The following is a 14349-nucleotide window of genomic DNA, read 5'->3' as shown; positions in this document are numbered from 1 at the left end:
TTAATATGATCCAAGGAACAGGGCTTAGAGCCCTCTCTCCCTCTATGGTCTCTTATTCAATCTTGGATTCAATTCAACTAATAAATTACAAATTCGAGCTGGGGAAATTTGAGAATGTTTAGATGAAGAAGGAATTTTTGTTGGGTGTAGGAGGAAGGTAGGAATTAAATAGAGGTCGAAGAAAAGTCATAGCTTGCGGGGCTGAGAGGCTCTCAGAAGCAAAGACCTGCCTTCACAAACTGCAAATGCTATTGCTGGGATTGAAATGCAGTAGAGCGAGGCGGGAAATATAGGTGAAGATTCATTGTGCATTTACTCATTCACCATATGCCAGGCACTGTGCTAGACAACCAGAATCCAGCAGAAAAAAAACCAGAGGTGTTAGCTCTGGAAGCCACAGTCTAGGGAAGAAGCCACTGGGAGTCACAGCAGGCCATGGTGCCCACACCCTGTGGGAACACACTCTGGCCTAAGGAAGATCATATACACATGATCCAGGAGCAGTGAGTATTCAGAGCTGGCAGGTCCTGGGTACTTTGAGGAAATACATTCAGCAAAGTTAGAGTGGTAGTGTGGAGAAGGCACAGCACACAAGGCCTTGCTGGCTGATGGATTTGAGCTTTGCCTAAGGGCACAGGGAGCCCCTGAAGGGTATTAGCAAGGAGACGGCTGGAGCACTGCCCAGCGACAGGAGGTAAGGGGACAGAGGTGGGAGGCCAGTCACGAGCTCCTGCAAATGGGTCTGGAGAGGCCTTGGTGCCCTGGAGGGTGGGGTCAGGAAGGTAAGGGGTAGACAAGGAGGAGGACCATCTTGGAGGGAAGTGCACAGCTCCCTGAGTGATGGGGTGCAGAAGGAGGAGTGTGTCCAGGGAGTCAGAAGTGGCAGAGGTTCTTGGAGGCTGTGAAAAGGGAGGGAATATGAAGGAGAAATATGATGTGGGAATAGAGGTGGTGGAGACACATCAGAAGCATGATGAGTGGGAGGGCCCAGGAGACATGCAATTTGTGCCAAGGAGCATGGAGGAAAATTCTATTCCCAGGTCGCTGCCCAGGTACTCTAGAACACTACCTCCTCAGGGCGCTGCCTAGATAGTATAGAAATGGGTATCTCAGGGCCTGACTGATTTTCTCGATGGGGGATAGAGACCTGATAGAAATCTTGTCTGGTTCCACCCCAGTATCCAGGGCAAGCATATGAATCCATCAGAGTCAGCCTCAGGGAGAATGATGAACCCACGGCCAAGGAGATAGTGAGCAGAAGAAGTTTTGGATTTGGAAAGCCAGTTTTCTTGGGAAAGATTTTATTACAGGTGTGCTGACAGGTGAAACAGTTTATGGGTATTCTGTCTCTGAGTATTAAAAAGGGCATCCTGCTTTTTGAAATACCCAAGCATTGCTGACTTCTCAGAGCTCTATATCTGTCCCAATGCCTGAATGTGTATTGAATAGATTTTTATTGATTGGTATGTTTTGGTTACAAATGTTTTAGGTGCTTTTCTGCAAAGTACCTAAATACAAATAGAATGAAATTACTTGATTAGGACTGACATATAAAGTTAAATTTTCATATTCACTGATATGGATGAAACTCATCATTTTTAAGGCTCCAGTGGTTCTGTTCTAGGAACATATGTTTCTGTGGAATCTCGTAGATGCATAACATAGGATTGGTTTGTTCACAGTCTCAAAACAGCCTTGGAGGTTGACCCAGGCCTTGAAGCCCTGCTCTCAGGCCACTTTGCACCATTGGCTTGGTGACCTCCCAGAGATCTGAATAGTCCTAGTTGCTGCTCCTTGGAAACCTTGACTCCCCACAGATGAGCAGAAGCTGCTTCCTTTTCCCTAATCTATGGAAGGGTCACCAGGATAAAGCCCCTAGTGGGTGTGGAAGCCAGCTTTGGGAGAACCTAAGAAGTGCAATGGGAGCAGCTGTGAAAGGAAGGTTGCGACTATACAGTCAAGCTGTGAGGCCAGGAAGACCCGGGACCCCCTCAGGGCTCTCAGAGGCTGAATATGAGGGCAGAAATCTCAGCTGCCTTGGCGCAGAACAGCCATGGGGACAGGAACAACACTCATATATTATGAGACACAAATTATCTTTTGGGTGCATGAATGGAGGGTTTGCTTGTAGCACAAGCACATAGTCTTATAAGAAACAAATAACTCCATTCAAAGCAGGGCTAGACAGACTGAATAGATCAGCTCGGGGCTTATTTCCTCCCTCATTTAGCAGAGAGCTGGCTTAGCTTTCTGAATTGGTCAACATAAAACACACTAAGACTAGCTGCTAAGCTTCAGAGGCTTCTCTCCACACAAGGCCACTTCCTGACCGGGAAGCTTCCAGTGTTTTATAATTGTCCAGATGTTGCCATTTGGCCTATAGAGTGAAGGGCTTTACAGGGCGTGGTGCTTCTGAAGCTTTTCCATCCTGCGCCCAGCACAGCTGTGCCAGCCCAGGCCCAAGTCCAGGCTGTGCTCTGCTGCTTCTCTGCCTGCAGTTTCCCCACAACAAACATAATTTTGCCTTTCTATCGAGCGATGGCTTTAGTGATGGGTGTTCCATGACCATGTTCTCAACAGCGGCTTCATTCAGGCCCTCCCTAGACCCAGATGGCTGTCTTGGAGGACAGCTCCCAAGTATCCACGGAACTTCAGGCAAGAAGAAGGAAAGATACAAAAAAGGCAGAGAACAAAACTGAGGAAAGTAGCACCCGCAGAGGGAGAGAAAATACAGCTTTCTGGAAAGACTGTTGCACGGGGTTTAGAAAAATTCATTCTTGATCATGGCTGTTTCTGCCAGGGGCCAGTCAGGAAAAAAAAAAAAAAAAAAAAAAAGGCCAGGAGGAGGACGAGGAGAATGAGGATGACGAGGAGAGGGGGAAGAGGAGGGGGGGTAAGAGGAGCGGGGAGAGGAGGAGAATGGAGGAGGAGGAGGGGACGAGGAGGAAGAGGGGAAGAGGAAGAGGAGGGGGAGGAGGAGGAGAAAGAGGAGGAGGAGAGAAGGAAGAGAGGAGGAGGAGGGGAAGAGGCGGGGAGGCAGACCCTGCCCACTCGAGGTGGTTCGTCAAAGTTGCAGAGATCTGGTTAGTAACCAGAGATCTGGTTACTAAGGTGCTGGAACAGCTGAGACACCAAACAGGAAACAGCAGGCAACCCAGGGCTCCTCAGCACTAGGTTGCTGCTCAAATCCCTAGCATTGCAGGGACAAAGGAGAGTCGCCTGGTGGGAACTGGAACCACATGGAGAAGTATCCCCAGGAAGCTCTGGGCCTGCGGAGGGAGGCGGTGCGGGCGACGCTGAAATCCAGCAGCTGCGCCGCCTGAGGCGGAGGTAAGAAGCGCCCTGGCTGGGCCTCCCTCCGGCGCCTCCCAGTGGCCGCAAGCTGGTCGGCGGCATGTGCTGCGCAGTCAGCAGGACCCCGAGATGCGAACGAGAATGACAGGCATAAGGACTCCTCTCCATTTGCTGTGAAATGTCAGGACAGGCCTTTCTTTCCGAGTTTCCCTTCTGAGATGAAAGCGGTCTTTAGGCGTTTGTCCAGATCTGAATTTCTGTGAGACAAGCATGAACTCTTATCAGGAGACGTTGTGGTGGAACCACAACTGGTCATGGGCCTGGCGGGTGTGTCCTTCAAGAATGGGGTCTTCGGCCGGGCGCAGTGGCTCACGCCTGTAATCCCAACACTTTACGGGGCCGAGGTGGGCAGATCACCTGAGGTCAGGAGTTCGAGACCAGCCTTGCAAACGTGGTGAAACCCCATCTCTACTAAAAACACAAAAATTAACCGGGCGTGGTGGTGGGCGCCTGTAATCCCAGAGACCTACTCGACAGGCTGAGGCAGGAGAATCGCTTGAACCCTGGAAGCGGAGGTTGCCTTGAGCTGAGATTGCGCCACCGCACTCCAGCCTGGTGACAGAGCAAGACTCCGTCTCAAAAAAAAAAAAAAAAAAGAATGGGGTCCTCATGCTAATATTGATCCGGGAGGAGCTAAAGTCTCTCCCACCACAGAGGTGGCCCTAAATCTGGGCAGAGTCTGGGAATGACAGAGTGGAGGTGTGATATGTCACCTGACATACTGTTCCATGATGACAGGTACTGCATTCCACACTGACTCTTGTACCCCACGCAGGGTTGTGGCCTGGCTATTCTGGGTGTGTGGCTCCTGAGACAATGGTTGTGCTGCAGGTCATTCCAGTGTAGCTTTCTCGGGAAAAAGTATTTAGAGCATGAGGTGAACCAATGGAAAAGGCAGACATTTTACTTGTTTTCAAAATACATTTATCAAGCATTATCAAGTCTGAGATTTTACCCTGCTTACAAGTTAACACACTAGCCTGCCATCATTTCATAGATGTGGCAGGAGGCGTGAGGCTCCTGGATCAGGGACAGGATGGTTTAGCACTGACAGCAATAGCAGTAGTCAGGGTATCAGCACCTGCACCCATTCCTCAAACCTCAGTTCCCACTGAAAACATGAGGAGGACAGGTGAAGAGCCCTGAGGTGAGGAAACTCAAATCTTGAATAAGGGGTAGTAAGCTTGCCTGACCTTTGCCCTGGTGGAAAACACTATCCCTACCTTCAAATTCTGGAAGCAAATCTGCCCTCCCCCGTATTGAGATTCCATACCTGTCAAGGCTGCTTATCATACAAACATCCTTGGAAAGGTAGCCTGGAGCACAGGCAGCCAGTGCTTCTGATGTGCAGGAATTCTAGAGACCCAGGAAAAATGCCTCCCAACAACATCCACCCTTTATTTCTATACTGTCTTGGCTTCTGGTGAATTTCCTCAGAGGAGACTATTTATCTGACTGACAGAAGCTGGGACCAAATTCATTTAGTGTGTCTCATACAGCATTGAATTGAGTCAACTATGAAAGGACTTCAAACAGCAAGATGAAGCCAACCTGCAGTACTGACCACAGCCATGCCTCCAAGGGTCCTTGATCCAAATAGCAAAACAAATCACATAAACTCTCAGGGCCCACTTTAGAAAGCCACGTGACTTGAGTTTCTGTATCAACTGTTCCTCTTGTCCAGACGCCTTAATTAATCCAGGAATGGCAGCATGTACTAGTGATTGCACAGACTCCACGTTGGCCTGCACGGAGGAAGTCTAGGGAGATTCCATTATCCGTAATAACCCTGAACCAGTGAGCTGAGGCTGCCCTGAATGTCTTCCACCGCCAAGGTGGTGATCACTTCAGCTAAAACCAGGGACAAATTTCATACCATTAATTAGGTGGCTTCCATTATAAGAGAAAATGTCCTGACAGTATATATGCATAGTGAGTCCGAGTAACTGAATTACTCATTTTGGAGCAATTTTAGAAGTTGTCTGAGGGCCACATGATCCACTGGTGGTATTTCCTTAAGCACTCAGAGGTCCCTCGTGACCAATCCTAAGGTACAAGCCACCTAGGGGCCTGATAGGATGGAGAGTTGGGTGTCTGCATCAAACAAAGCCATGAAAGATGAAGTCCTTCCCTTCTCTGAATTTCCCCAGCATACTTGGATGGGTGTGTGCACCCATCTTGGGGAAAAGGAGACCTCCGCCCCACCCCTAACAAACTTTCTCCTTAAAGGAGCTGAGGTTAAAGTAGAGGGGAACAGAGGGATGGATTTTCTAAGCATGACGTGAAAGGGTGAAACTCTAAAGAAAAATATTGAGAGATCTGACATTATAATGATTTTTGAATATCCCAACTTGTGAATACCAAAAATGAAATAGATTTAAATTTAAAAGCAAGTAGAAAGTCATATGAAAAATTTGAAATATTTTAATATATCCCTTTTTATACCATATAATAAACTTAATAGACTATGCTTGTACCAATCAATAAAACAATAATCAACAATCTAATATGTAAAGAAGCAATAGCTATAAATCTGCAAATTCACAGCAATGGAGATATCATGGGTAATAAAATAGTAAATTTTAATATTTATGAATTATAAAAAGGCACAATAAGAGAATTTGAATTTTTAAAAACAAAACTGGCAAAGATTTTTTTGAGATCATTGAACCTATATATTTTTTACTCTATTAGATAGTTGTTCAATGAGTATCAACTTTCTCACTCTCTATCTCCGTGGGAGGCCGGGCTTGGCCCCATGACCTGTTTTAGCAAACAGAGCATGAGCAACAGTAACTGGCAAGTTCTGAGCAGAGGCCTCTCTGCTCAGAGACATTGTGAGATTCTTCTTGCCCTTCTGGAAGCTTCTGACCTCTGTGACAGAAACACATGCTCCAGGGAGCTGCCCCTCTCCAGCCTTGGCTGCAGACAGTGGCATTGCAGTGCAGATCTGAACTCAGCCTGCAGCCTAAAGCAAGCCACTCTAGCAGACCCAGGGCCCCACAGCCTGAGGCAGAGCTACCCAACCAACCCTTGAACACTGGAGTAAGGAAAAAAGTTTATTGTATATGCCATTGAGATTTGCGGGTCAGGGATTATTATGCAACAAAAGGCTGACTTAAGACACAAATTGGCACCTAGAAGTGAGTATTCTGTAACAGAAGCCTAAGACAGGTAGCAGCAGTTTAGGTATCAAACAGTACAAGAGAACATAATAGGCTGATAAACGGTGATAAAACGGTTACAGAAAGCTAGAAAAAAGTGGCCAGTGTTATTGTCATGAACAGACAAAACTCCGTTCAGTTGTTGTCTGTGATAACCTGGAAGACTAAACATGTCTGTGTTCACGGCTCTATGCCTGGCATCAGACTTTGCTCAAAGCAGATATTCAAATACCAAGGGAATGGCTCAAATATTTTGGGCTAAGATAAGCATAGGAAAGAGGTTGAAGGTCTATTAGAGGAAAATAACTCAATTTCCCTATCCACCTTAGTGATGGTGTATGGACTTTTAAATATCCATCTCCGGCTGGGCATGGTGGCTCATGCCTATAATCCCAGCACTTTGGGAGGCCAAGGCAGGTGGATCACCTGAAGTCAGGAGATCAAGACTCTTTACTAAAAATACAAAAATTAGCCATCTCCTGAATGGTTAATGCCAGCCACTTGATCAGGCTTGACTCATGGCTGATGCTGAAACGTGTGCCAGGAAGCCCTGCAGGGCTCCCAAGGGCATGGTGCGGACTGCCTGGGATATGGGGAGCATGAGGGCAGCTTGACCAGAACGTAGGGCTTGCCTCAAGGGGGTGGTGATGGGAGCTCTCCGCTGACCCTGGAACTAGGACTAGAAGTTTCTGGCCCTGGCCCCTCACACAGGCTTCGCAGGTGCTCGGTTGCCAACTTATTTCCTGTGGTTCCTCATTTCACATACCATTGGAGGAAGGGTGCCATCTCAGGCTATTTCTGAATATGGCTGCTCATAGAACTTGCTGAAAATCAAGGTCCTTGGGGGTACAATGAGTTGGTTTTCAAACTTATGTTAAGTTGGTGTTTGTACCCAACTTTTGCACAGGTTCTCAGCTGCAAAGCCCAGGGCAAAAACAGCCCCCTTGGTTCCCCAGGAGTTTCAGCAGAAAAGAGGGAAGAAAGGGAGGCCAGAAGCCTCCCAGGTCCATAACAAAAGCTTCACAGGACATCTTAAGAGCTATAATATCTATAAACTCTGTGCTCCAGCATTGCCCTGTCCTGGAATGGGCCTGATTCAAATCCCATATTGTTTCCACAGGCATTTGCAGAGAGAGTGGACCACTGATGGAACACTGCATTTGCTGGTCGCTACCCTGCTGTGCCTCAGTTACCACATATTTAGGGCGTCGACTGTGTTTCTGGGAGATGATGTTCTGATGGCTTCTTTCTGTTTCTTCTCATGCAGCTTCCACCATCTGTGGAAAACAAGATCTGCTTGTTTTCCCTGAAGCCCCATGTCTGCAGGGATGGTGATCCTGTTAGCGGTGGGTTTTCCCATTTATACAATAGATGAACTATATGGAATTGCACTGGAAGCATTTCCAAATCAGCCCAATTTAAAATATTGCGTTTGACAAGTTTTTGCCCCTTTTAAAAATGTTTATTTTCTCCCCAGTGTTGAAGGAAGTGATTAAGGGAGATGTGAGAATTCTAATCTATGAAATTTGAATTTCTGGGCTTCCACATCAGCCACACTCACTCTGCATCTTCTGTAACTGATTTATCTTCAAAGAAGAAACTCCTAAGTATCATTTCCTCTTCCTGTTGTTACTTGTTACTGCTACAGTCCCACCATCAAGAACACCTCTGCTTAGAGGGAGGCAGAGAAGCTCCAATGACCTCCCACTGGCCCTGCCCAACCCCATGGCCCTTGCCCTCCGTCTGCAAAGAGGAAAAGGCCCAGCCCATGGCCCTCAGCCAAGGTCAGTGCTGAGAGGCAAGGCCAGCGCTTTACCAGCACCAGGTCCAGAACCAACTCGTGCTTCCCTTCCCAGGGTGAGAAACTATTGATATGTGAACCCCAACAGGGGCCAAATATGTCTCTTCCTCAACTGAAGGAAAAGACGCTTATTTATTTTGGGGGGACAGGGTCTCCCTCTGTTGCCCAGGCTGGAGTGTAGCGGTGTGATCATAGCTCACCATGACCTGGAACTCCTGGGTTTAAGCGATCCTCCCACGTCACCCTCCTGAGTATCTGGGACTACAGGCAAGAGCAACTGCACCTGGCAGACCTTTATTTTAAATATGTGAGTTTCCTGTGAAATAGCCACACTCAATGATACTGTGCCGGGGTGTGCCAGGCCTCCTAACTCTTGGGGTCAAGCCACAAATTAGCAATACTTTGAGGATCTGTTTCCAAAAAATTCACTTTGTTTACAACAGTAATTCGGGCTGCTTTTGCCCCACACTTCACCAAATTGTGTTGATCATAAATGAAGTTATATAGTTACTGTACGATTTGTAGGGGGATGCAGGAGGTAGGGCTCAACAGATTTGCTCTGTTCTCTGTGAGTGCTATATAGGATCAAAGAGTGAGATGGCATTTCTAGTTAATAACAGAGCCTGAACCAAGCATAAGTGAGACTCACTCTGCCCATTATGGTGTGTCCCCTTCAAGCAGACACACTGTCACAGCTAAAAAGTCATTGTAACCCCAGGTGGTTTTGCATTTGAGGAATTTACGTGTGATGCCTCAGCATCCTCTGTCTCTTCATTCCTGTATCAAATATTCCTGTTTCCTGTACTCCTGTTTCTTTACCCATCTGTCACTCACACCATCTGTATCTTATATTTTCATAACAATTTGCCATAGTTTGGAAAGAACAGGTTTTGCATGTCTGTGTACTTGTGGACATCAAGTGCTTGATTTAACACCCTTCCCTTATGAGTGCAGTAGGATCTGAGGGTAAAATAGTGATCCCTGTTCTTGGGCCTAGTGGAAGGTGAGGAAGGTTATTCTTGTCTGTCACATATATTCACATGCCAGGCAGTGTGGCAAGAGGCAAACTTATCACCAGCCCAAAGCATCTGAGAAGTCAAATGCTTGCTCTATGTCTCCAAGGACAGATGACTGTGCCCAGAAGGGTGTGATTCCTCCTACATGATAGTGCCAAACCCTTAAACATTCACTCCTTCATTCATTTATACAAAATAGAATCCATCTGTATCTGTTTTTGTAATCAAGCAATTTATCCTAAGCAAATGTCTAATGTACAAACATATTTGCATGTTAATGACCTCAAGGTAGTATAAACCAATGAATTGTGATTTATTTACTAGTACTCAAGCATAGAAATATAAGTAAATATTCATAGTATAAACAAGCATCCTTGTACATTTTCCTTTGCACATTTCTCTGATTTAAAACAATTCTTGGCCGGGCGCGGTGGCTCACACCTGTAACCCCAGCACTTTGGGAGGCCAAGGCAGGTGGATCATTTGAAGTCAGAAGTTGGAGACCAGCCTGACCAACGTGGTGAAACCCCATCTCTACTAAAAAAAAAAAATACAAAATTAGCAGGGCGTGGTGCTACATGCCTGTAATCCCAGCTACATGGGAGACTGAGGCAGGAGAATGGCTTGAACCTGGGAGGCAGAGGTTGCAGTGAGCTGAGATCGTGCCATTACACTCCAGCTAGGGCAACAGGAGTAAAACTCCATCTCAAAAAAAAAAAAAAAAAATATTCTTAAAATTCAAGTGCTAGGTAAAAGCATGTGGACATTGAGACTTTGATATGTATTAAAAACTGCACAGCAAAAGTGAACCAATTTGCCTTTCCGGCAGTCTTATGTGAGAGTATACAGTCCATGTACTTTACAGAGCTTTGTGTTAGCATTCTTTGTAACCTTAGTAAATTTGGTAAACGAAAAATTATATTGGATAATTTAAATGTTGGCTTCCTTATATAACAATGTAAGGAAGTAACAATGATCTCATTTTCTGTGTTATCCATTTTTATATACACTATTGTTATCACCTGTGGTGTCCATTTGCCCCCTTTTCTACCGTTAAAATTTTTGCTTTTGATACACGATAGCTTTCTAAAATATTAATATAATTGATGATTAATATAATTAATGATTATTTTAATATTTTATCTATAATATTGTCAAAAATATTTCCCAATAATACTTTTATATTTAATTCACGGGAATTTTACTGTAAAATTAGTGCTTTTTATTTGTCAAATCTTTAATTTTGTCATTCTTTTACTTATGTTTTCTGAATTTGATATCATGACCTCCACAATGTTTGTTTACAAAAATATTTACTGATATATTTTAATATCTGTTGTTATAGTTTGTTATGTTGAACTCATTAATATTTTGAGATTAACTTGGGAATGCACAAAGTACAAATGATAACATGAATTTTAATTTCAAAACAATTAACATGCACCAACTCCTGAATAAACCATTCTTTTCTTATCGCATTCAAATCCCACACATGGCCGGGCATGGTGGCAAATGACTGTAATCCCAGCACTTTGGGAAACTGAGGCGGGTGGATCACCTGAGGCCAGGAGTTCAAGACCAGCTTGGTCAACATGGTAAAACCCTGTCTCTACTAAAATTACAAAAACTAGCCGAGCGTGGTGACATGCATCTGTAATCCTAATTACTTGGAAGGCTAAGGAAGGAGAATCACTTGAACCCGGGAGGTGGAGGTTGCAGTGAGCAAAGATCGCACCACTGTACTCCAGCCTGGGTGACAGAGTGAGACTCTGTCTCAAAAAAAACAAAACAAAACAAAAACAAAAACAAAATCCCACACATTACCATGCGCGTTCTTGGATCTTTTTCTAGATTTTATATTTCATTTCAACAATGTACCTCTCTCTTTAATGCTGGTAAATATTAGTCCCTAGTGTTTTAATGCTGGTAAATCTTGTTAGTTATTGTAATTCATGTACTTGCTCAGATAAGTCCTTCCATGGTCATGTTTACAGTAATCACCCAGCTATTTAAGCATGTTTGTTCTGTTTACTTTTGATTTATTTTATTTTGATGTAAAAATGTTCCCAGTGCAAATCTGATTAGATCCCTTGTATATTATGGTTGGTTTTAGACATCTTTATCATGTGGAATCTTCATATCCAATAAAGTGGATTGTATGTCCAAGTTTTTGAGACTTCTTTTACATCCATCAGTAAAAATTGGACATTTCCATCACACGTATCCTGCACACTTTGTTAATTTTAATACCAAGACATTTCAGATATTTACAAGTGTATCTGCATAATTAACTATTTAATAGTAAACAGTTAACTGAATTCTGTCCTTAGTTCTTATCATTTTTCTCATATTTTGCTTTTGTATCTACAATAATAATATTTGCTTTCTCCATCACGTTCTTCCTTTTCTGTCATGCTATCCCAGGTTAAAATGGTGTTCAATAACTGGAATGAAAATAGATTTGCGTTTCATTTCTTGTTCTGATGAGTTTCCACTTGCACGGTGGTTCTTAAACTTTTCGGCTCCAAATCTCCTTCTGATAGTGTCAAGCTGGACTGGCTTTTTATAGCATCTGAATATAAACCGAGAAATTTTTTTTTTTTTTTTTGAGGTGGAGTTTTTGCTCTGTTGCCCAGGCTGGAATGCAGTGGTGTGATCTTGGCTCACTGCAACCTCTGCCTCCCAGGTTCCAGCGGTTCTCCTGCCTCAGCCCCCCAAGTAGCTGGGATTACAGGCACCCACCACCATGCCCAGCTAATTTTTGTATTTTTAGTAGAGACGGGGTTTCACCATGTTGGCCAGGCTGGTCTTGAACTCCTGACCTCATGTGATCCACCTGCCTTGGCCTCCCAAAGTGCTGGGATTACAGGTGTGAGTCACCATGGCCAGCCTTAAACAGAGGAATTTTTAATCACATGTTAAACTGAATAAAAATCTGTGTCACTTGCCCAATGAGTTATCCAAGGGTAGGGAAAGGACTGCTACACAGAGGGAATTTAAAGGGGATGGGGGAAAGTACTTGTTTCAGTTTTACATAAATGAGGACATTCTATTCATTAGAATGAAAACTAATTCATAAATTAGTTTTCTAGTTTCATAATAAAATGGTCAGTGTTGCCAAGTGGCCAGGATTATAATCCCTGGAGAAAGGCAATTTGATCTTAGCTTCATGACTATGAGTTAATAAATTTGGTCCCTCCTAAGCCAATCCATGTTACCTATGGTGATAATATTAGTCCCTAGTGTTAGGATAGTGTGAAGATTAAATTAAATGAGACAGTTTCCATAAAGTGCTAAATTCAATTCCTGGCACTTAGGAAACTCTGAATAAAGCCTTGTTATTGTTGCTATTGCTGTTGTTACTCTCATAATTACCATCATCATCACAATAAGAGAATTAGAATATTGTGCATCTCTCAGTACAGCCTGGGACATTTTACATTGTACAAGAATTAGCTGAAACTTGTCTGTAAAATCATGTGGAACGAATATTTAAAATTTAGTTTCTCAAAAGCCCCCTTGATTTCTTCAGTGGCCACTATTTATTTACTTATTTGTTTATTTAATTTATTTATTTATTTTGATACAGAGTCTCACTCTGTCACCCAGGCTGGAGTGCAGCAGCAATCACAGCTCACTACAGCCTCTGTCTTCCAGGTTTAAGCAATCCTCCCTGCTCAGTCTCCCAAGTAGCTGGAACTACAGGCGAGTGCCACCACGCCTGGCTACTTTTTTGTAGAGACAGAGTTCCGCTTTGCTGCCCAGGCTGGTCTTGATCTCCTGGGCTCAAGTGACCCTCCTTGCCTCTGCCTCTCAAAGTGCTGGGATTACCAGAGTGAGCCACCACATCCAGCTCAGGCTACAGTTTTTTTTTTCTTGTATCACTTTCATTCTCAAAGGAGGTGCACAGGCTACTATATTTTTTAAATGTCTTCTCTGTCCATGGTTTGCTAGCCTTTCTAACTGAACAGTGAAATTATCACTGTATTTAATTCGTGACTTTGCCACTTAATCTGTTAACATTAGCTTATTCTCTGACATACTCACCACCAACCTCATGTCAATATTTCAGCTATTCCGTAAACAAAGGATCAATTTCAACAATTTTAAAAAGCAATTTAGGAAGGTTTCACATACTGAGATTGAAAGACCCATCATTAATTCAAACCCACCAGTGATAAACATTACCTTTATTTTACTTTTTTTTTTTTTTTTTTTGAGACGCAGTGCAGTCTCACTCTGTTGCCCAGGCTGGAGTGCAGTGGCACAATCTTGGCTCACTGCAACCTCCACCTCACGGGTTCAAGTGATTCTCCTGCCTCAGCCTCCTAAGTAGCTGGAATTACAGGCATGGACTACCACATATGGCTAATTTTTGTATTTTTAGTAGAGACTGGGTTTCACCATGTTGGCCAGGCTGGTCTCAAACTCCTGACCTCAGGTGATCCACCTGCCTCAGCCTCCCAAAGTGCTGGGATCACAGGCGTAAGCCGCCATGCTCAGCCTTACCTTTATTTTAAATCACATCACAGAGAGCAAACTTGGGAACTTCCTGAGCCTGGGTATCCCGTTCACATTAGGACCTATCCAATACCCTCAAAGGTTATTACCACTCACCAGTCATTATGATTCACTAATTGAGTTGTCTGTGCTGTAATCTCTGAAACTGTGCCCTTGGAGACAGTCCCTTCAGTTGTGCCCTAAGAGATAACCCTGAAGCCCTAGATAGACACTCACCTCCAATGCCATACCCTCCAAGCAGGAGGACAGACAAACACTACGTGCAGGTTTTGGCCTTTATATTTGCCATCGCGGAGAACAACAGAAACTTCTGCTACCCAACATGCCTTGCGTGTCTACAGTGCACTCCACAGAGATAAAAATTCTTGATGAGTGCCCTGATGTGGTTGTCAGGATGAGATGAGACCGCCCCAAATTTCACTTGTGAGAAGCAGAACAAGGCCATGGCTGTCATTACAGGAGTCACTCCAGCATTTTCTTCCCAGACAGGAAC

General features: G+C 44.2%; 2 long non-coding RNA genes across 2 annotated transcripts; one reads left to right on the top strand and one right to left on the bottom strand.

Moving 5' to 3' along the window:
• Nucleotides 1-2531: 2531 nt before the first annotated feature.
• LOC129058578 (uncharacterized) lies at nucleotides 2532-13913 on the bottom strand. Its single transcript, XR_008523759.2, has 3 exons — nucleotides 13845-13913; nucleotides 4068-4200; nucleotides 2532-3551 (listed from the first exon to the last, which is right to left on the bottom strand). It is a non-coding gene; the product is annotated as an uncharacterized LOC129058578 (long non-coding RNA).
• On the top strand, nucleotides 3245-10407 carry LOC112132614 (uncharacterized). The gene is made up of 3 exons (XR_002914351.3): nucleotides 3245-3330; nucleotides 7786-7864; nucleotides 7996-10407. It is a non-coding gene; the product is annotated as an uncharacterized LOC112132614 (long non-coding RNA).
• Nucleotides 13914-14349: the final 436 nt, after the last annotated feature.

This window comes from Pongo abelii, chromosome 2 (genome assembly GCF_028885655.2).
Source record: "Pongo abelii isolate AG06213 chromosome 2, NHGRI_mPonAbe1-v2.0_pri, whole genome shotgun sequence".
NCBI classification, from domain to species: Eukaryota; Metazoa; Chordata; class Mammalia; order Primates; family Hominidae; genus Pongo; species Pongo abelii.
The sequence above is the reverse complement of the archived record's forward strand: the minus strand, read 5'-3'. Positions and strand labels throughout refer to the sequence as shown.